The 6,911-nt window shown below is 37.4% G+C and overlaps 1 non-coding gene across 1 annotated transcript; it reads left to right on the top strand.

Moving 5' to 3' along the window:
- The first annotated feature begins 1,881 nt into the window (after nt 1-1,881).
- LOC131254479 (small nucleolar RNA R71) lies at nt 1,882-1,989 on the top strand. The gene has a single exon (XR_009175593.1). It is a non-coding gene; the product is annotated as a small nucleolar RNA R71 (small nucleolar RNA).
- The last annotated feature ends 4,922 nt before the right edge of the window (nt 1,990-6,911 follow it).

Here is a 6,911-nt window from a genome sequence, read left to right as displayed (position 1 = left end):
AGGGAAAAAGTTTTAGGTTAAGCTTCGGTGCTTTGAGGCTAGACGGTAGAGGCATTAATCGTTTTGGAGCAATTTCTCAAATTGCGGCCTCCACCAGTTCACTTCAAGTACTGGCATAACATCAAGTAAGGCATCCATCTCTCTAATCATGTCATCATTTAAATCATGGGAGTGAACCAAACACATCTCTAGAGTGTCAGAGTATAGAGTCAGGAGTGCTCTATCTTCCACGAAAGAATTGTTCATGTTAATGTTGTGGGTATCGTCATCATCCTCTGACTATTTATTCATATTAAAAAAGATATTGAGCTCCAATGTCATATTTTCAAAAGATAAATTCATAATTCCATTCTTACAATTAATGATAGCATTTGATGTAGCAAGGAATGGACGACCAAAAATGAAGGGAATTTGATGCTCACATCTATGATGGGTTGAGTATCTAAGATAATAAAATCTACTGGATAGTAGAATTTATCAACTCGGACCAATGCACCCTCAATCATCCCTCTCGGTACACGAACTGAGCGATCGACAAGTTGTAACATGGTTCAGGCGGGTTTTAATTCACCTAGACCTAGTTGTTCGTAGACTGAGTATGAGATTAAGTTAACACTTTCCCCTAAGTCAAGAAGTGCGTGCTCAATCTGGTAGTTCTCAATTACATAGGTGATGGTCGGGCTACCAAGATCTTTATATTTTTGTGGCACATCTTGCTTGAGGATAACACTCACTTTTTCTGTTAAAAAGATTTTCTTTTGCATATTTTTCCATCTTTTAGTAGTGCATAGATCTTTTAGAAATTTGGCATATGAAGGTATTTATTTCATGACATCCAGTAAAAGAATATTAACCTTCACTTGCTTATGCCCCTCTAAAATATCTTGAGAGTTAGAGAGAGGTTTTGGTGCAATCAATTGTTGAGGGAATTGCACAACTGGCTTACTTTGAGGTTCTGGTTCTAACCCATATGGAGCAATGCTAGGTCTATCATTCTCATCTATTAGGAGGTCCTTAGGATTTTCAGCCCTTACCGGAATAGATTTGCCAATTATCTACCCACTCTTAAGAGTGGTGAAAGACTTATCCCTCTCCATCTGATTTAAAGAGCTCGAGTTACTTATTTCATATTGCAATTTTAGATTGGAGAGGAGTTGGGCTGGAAGCATCCCTTTCTCCCCATTCACTAAGTGTGACTCAATCTTTTGAATTGATGATGCAAACATTCCCATTGTTGATTTGAGATGATAGAATGCTTGCACCGTATTTTGGTTGAATAGCTCTTGGTTTTGCATGAACTTTTGAACCATATCCTCTTGAGGCTTCTTTTAATTTAAGAATTGCGTGAGGGCCTCTTGTGGGTTAGCCGTTTGTCCAATCCTCTAACTGAAATTTGGGTGGTTCTTCTAGCTGGAGTTGTATGTATTTGAGGTGGGTCTTTTGAAAGGTCTTTGGTAGTTGTTTACGACATTTGATTGCTTATTTAATATCTCTTGAAAAATAGGAATTTTTGGACATTTCTCAGTTGTATGTACATTATAAGTACAAATACCACAAACAACTTCTGCAGCCTTTTCAAGTTCTACCTTCTTAGGTTCCATGGCCTCGACTTTTCTTATGAGTTTGGACATTCTTGCATTTATATCATCTTCCTCTTTTAAAACATAAGTTCCTCCCCTTTCCTTTGATTAAGTAAGCTTAAAAGTGGTGGTTTTTGAGGAGGTATCCCATGATTGCGCGTTTTTAGCAAGTTTATGAAAATAATCTCACGCATCATCGGCTTCCTTGTTCATGAATTCCCCATTACACATCATCTTCATAAATTGGTGCATGGGTGATGTCAATCCCTCATAGAAAATGCTTGTTATATGCCATGTTTTGTAGCCATGTTGTGGACATGAATTTATGAGATCCTTAAATCGCTCCCAACATTAAAAGAAGGTCTAATCCTCTTTTTGCGCAAAATTCATGATTGTTTTCCTAAAGGTATTTGTTTTATGATAGGGGAAAAACTTTTTAAGGAACTCCCTTGTCATCTCAGCCCATGTTCCAATGGACCTTGGTCTTAAGGAATGTAACCATGACTTAGCCTTTTCTTTCAAAGAGAAAGGAAACAATTTCAGTCTAACTATGTCCTCAAACACATTTGGGAAGTGCAATGTAGATATAATCTCATCAAACTCTTTCATATGTAAGTATGAACTTTCAGATTCTAGTCTATGAAACTTAGGGAGGAGTTGAATTACCCCTGGTTTAATATCCATAGTTCCTGCATTTAATGGAAATATCATGCAGTAAGGTATACTCACCCCCGCCGATTATAAATAATCTCATACAATAGGAGGCAGGGGTGCATAATGCACCTCATTTTTATCTTGAACTTCCTCACCTAGAGGTTGAGGTTGAGGTTGAGTTTGATTTGTAGGCATCACTTCAACCAACTAAGAAGATCTCAAGTAGTGTCTAATCCTGTGATGGAATGACAATCCTTTGACTAATCCTCATTCACTTAAGAGATAAAGGGTACTGTCACAGACCCATTTAGGCATGAAACACTCTCAGCCCTCAAATTCAGAATCTAACCTAGGACCTAAAAATTGAAAACTAAAGCAAATAAGAAATCTAAAATAAAGAGAGAGTGAGAACGAAGTTACCAGATAAGAGTTGCGAGGTTAAGATCCTACAAAACAGAGAATAAAGTTTCTAAAAACAATTTCAGAAAAAATCCTAACCTAAAAACATAACAAAAAAATAAACCCTAATCTTAACCTAATTCTAATACCAATCAATTCCAGAAAAATGTAGTTGTAGTCCCCGGCAATGACACCAAAAACTTGTTCACAACCCCAAGTGTAGGGTTGCTATGCAGTAATAACTCGGTAAGACCGAGGTCGAATCCACAGGGATTAAACTTATACGTATTCTGAAATAATTAAAACTAGAACTAGAAGAAGATCTAAATCTAAATTTGGAATAAAAAGGAGTAATTGTGATTAATGTTGATTAAAATTATCAATTGAAAGATGGGAAATAAGGTGCTAAGGATCCACTTGTAGCTATCGGGATGTTACCTTACTGTGATTTAAGAGACACAATTGGAATTAGAGTCCTATCCTATCCATTTGGAAGATAAAATAATTAAATTAAATCTGAACTTTCATTGGCTTAATTCTCAATGGAGGAGAATGGTGATGATTAGAAGGGATTCCATCACCCTACCATGCCTAGGAGACGATGGTGAACAGCAGGATTTACCAATCTCACAATTTCAAAACAGGAAAAGAAGATATTCAAAGCTATCCCGGCATCTTTTGTAATTTGAGTCACAATAAGTCATAGAAAATTAAAAATATTCCTTTAATATCAAACTAGAAATCAATGAGGTTCATCAAGAATAAGAATCACAACAAGAAAATCATCCAAACACGCTACAAGCTTCACCTCTTAGCTCTAGCTAAGAGATTTAGCCTACCATAGACATGATTGGATCTAAAACCTTAAAAGACAACATTAAAAGTAAATAAAGAATGAAGAAAAACTCTTGGGAGGCTATTCCACCCTTTGGCTCTACTCCTTGTAACCTTAGATATCCCTATAAGTCCTTGAGAAACCCATATTTATAGTCTTGTCTGTCTAACTTCACAAAATTGCCTCAAATTTATGTGGTCTGCATAAAATTTGCGTAACGCTTTGATGCCATCGAACAACCTTCGATGTCATCGAGGACTGTATCTAATTTGTCCAGCAATTAAACTTAATTTTCATGTAATTCTTCCATGTCATCGACCGACGTTCGATGTCATTGAGAAATGCATCCAATTGTCCAACAATAAAACTTGATTTTCATGTAATTCTTCGATGTCATCTACCAGTGGTCGATGTCTTCGATGACTAGCTTCGATGTCATCTAACAACCTTCAATGACATAGAAGTTCAGATTCTGTGAATTTTGTACTAATTTCTGCACTTTGTACTTCTGATTTTCTTCTTTCTCCACTTAGTTTTCTTGAATGTTAGGGTCTTAAAATCTTTAATCTTGGTCTTCTAAGATCTAGCCGATCCATGTTTTTAACATTCTTTTTAATCCAAGCTCTTAGACTCACCTCGCATTACAAACATGTATAATATATACCCATTAAGCATCATCATGTTCATAAAACTAAGATATAAATAGGGGGAAATATGCAGTATTTGACACTCAACATCGGTTATGACCAAACAGTGGTAGAAGATTGTGGAGTCGTGACCCACATAATGAGTTATGGGGTGGGTCCATACAATTGGGCACTTATATAGAAATAATTATTGATCGTGTGCACTGGCTCTCATTTCATCCTCCTTGGTAATAATCGGCCTGTTCATACATCTTACTATTGGATGCGGTGGTGGACACATCCATTCTTTCTTATCTGCCACTATCATTCAGTAAACTATCCACTTTGAGTGCCTCCCCCCAGGTTGAGGAATTATAGACCTGAGTAGGGCATTGGTTATATAGTAGAAAGGGAACATGCCCTTGCCCCTGGCCTGAGAATGACAAAAGGAGATGACACTCTGGTGTTCATTGTCTGGTACACATCTCCTTAAGATTTAGTCTAGAAAATATTTTAAACAAATATGGATTGTCCCAATAGAATTTGCGAACCTCGGTAAAGAATTTCTTTTTATCTTACGCAGTCCAATGTGTTGGCGTAAAACCTATAACAAGATATTAGCAATATCTGTAAACCAAGGTGAATGAGAGACTTTGAATAATTGTTCATCAAGGAACATGTCATTTATGTGCGTCGTCTCAAGGGAATCGGAAAGATCAAGCTAGAAAAGTGGTCAACCACTACGTTCTCTACTCCTTTTTCATCTTTTATTTCCAAATCAAATTCTTGGAGTAGGAGAATTCATCTTATCAGGTGGGGCTTAACATCATTCTTAGAAAGAAGATACTTGAGTGTTGCATGATCTATGTAAATGACGATCTTAGATCCAATGAAGTAGGATCTAATTTGTCCAAAGCGAACACTAAGGCTAAGATTCCTTTTCCATAGTAGAGTAGTTCACTTTGGTAGGGTTTAGAGTTATACTTGTGTAATGAATAACGTAGGGCTTCTTTTCTTTTCTCTAGCTTAAAACTGCCCCAAGAGCATAGTCAGGCGTGTTACATATAAGTTCAAAAGGAAGGCTCTAATCGGGTGGCTGCATGATAGGTGTGGTGGTTAACATGCGCTTGAGCTTAGTAAAAACTTCCTGGTATTAGTCAGTCCACTCATATGGCAAATCCTTTTGAAGTAGATTGCACAAAGGATGAGAGAGGTGATTAAAGTTCTTTATGAATCTTTTGTAAAATCAGTGTGTCCTAAAAAAGATCGCACGTCTCGTATGTTCTTAGGTGGAGGTAAGTTAGTGTTAAGATCAATCTTAGCCTTATCTACCTCAATTCCCTTGGATGAGACAATATGTCTATGGATAATTTCCTTACGAACTATGAAATGACACTTCTCCCAATTTAGTACCAAATTCTTTTCCTCACATCGCTTCAGTACTTTTTCTAAAATTTCCAAGCATTCGCTAAAGGATGGACCAAAAACTGAGAAATCATCCATGAAGACCTCTAAATATTGCCCCACCATATACCAAAAAATAATCAACATACATCGCTGAAAGGTGGCAGGGCCATTACACAATCTAAATGGCATCCTTTGGTAAGCAAACGTGCTAAAAGGACATGTGAACGTGGTCTTTTCTTGGTCTTCAAGGGCTATCTTGATCTGATTGTAGCCTGAATATCCATCAAGGAAACATTATTAGGAATGACTAGCTAGCCTTTCCAAAATTTGATCGATGAAGGGCAAAGGAAAGTGGTCCTTCCTCGTGATGGTATTTAACTTCCTATAGTCAATGCACATGCTCCAACTAGAAGTGACTCTAGTTAGCACAAGTTCATTGTAAGCATTGGCTACAATGGTGATTCTGGACTTCTTAGGAACCACCTGGTTAGACTCACCCATTGACTATCGGATATAGGCTATATGGTACCCACATCCAATAGCTTAAGAACTTCAGCCTTAACCACTTCCTTCATGTTTGGATTTAATCTACGTTGTGGTTACTAGGAGGTCTTCGCATTATCTTCTAGATAAATGTGGTGAGTACAAATCGAAGGGTCAATTCCTTAGAGGTCCGCAATCGACCATCCAAGGGCTCATTTGTGCTCAATAAGAGTAAAAATGAGCATACTCTCTTGTTCTTGCTTAAGGGGGAAAGAAATCACCACCAAGTATGTATCATCTTGACCTAAATAAATATATTTCAAATCAAAGGGCAAAGGTTTTAAGTCAAGCTTCAATGCCATGAGGTTAGACAGTAGAGGCACTACATCAATTTGGGGCAATTCTTCAAATTGTAGCCTCCATCTGTTAACTTCAAGTACCGGCATGGCATCCAACATGGTCCCCATCTCCCTAATCATATCATCATCAAAATCATGGGAGTGAGCCAGGCACATCTCTAGAGGGTCAGAGGACAAGGTCATCAGAGTCCTATCCTCCACGAAAGATTCAATCAAGTTAACATCGGGGGCATCATCATCATCCTCTACCTGTTTTCCCGTATTGAAAAAGATATTCAACTCCAATGTCATTTTTCCAAAAGACAAACTCATGACTCCCATTCCTACAATTAATGATTGCATTTGATGTGGCAAGGAATGGGCGACCAAGAATGACAGGAATCTGAGTGCTCATGTTTGTAAATGTTATGTTTTAGATCTAACATCTTGTGTTGTCAAATTTTGTAGTGACAAACCACTTGAGAATAATTGACTTGTTTGATAGATGGAAAGTTCACCTTCATTCGAAGATGAGTTTCAAGTCATCTACGTCAACATCAAAGTGCTACTACTACTCCAAATCAAAGTG

Source organism: Magnolia sinica, chromosome 8 (assembly GCF_029962835.1).
Source record: "Magnolia sinica isolate HGM2019 chromosome 8, MsV1, whole genome shotgun sequence".
Taxonomy (NCBI): domain Eukaryota; kingdom Viridiplantae; phylum Streptophyta; class Magnoliopsida; order Magnoliales; family Magnoliaceae; genus Magnolia; species Magnolia sinica.
Note: the sequence above shows the minus strand (reverse complement) of the source record. Positions and strands in the feature narration are given on the sequence as shown.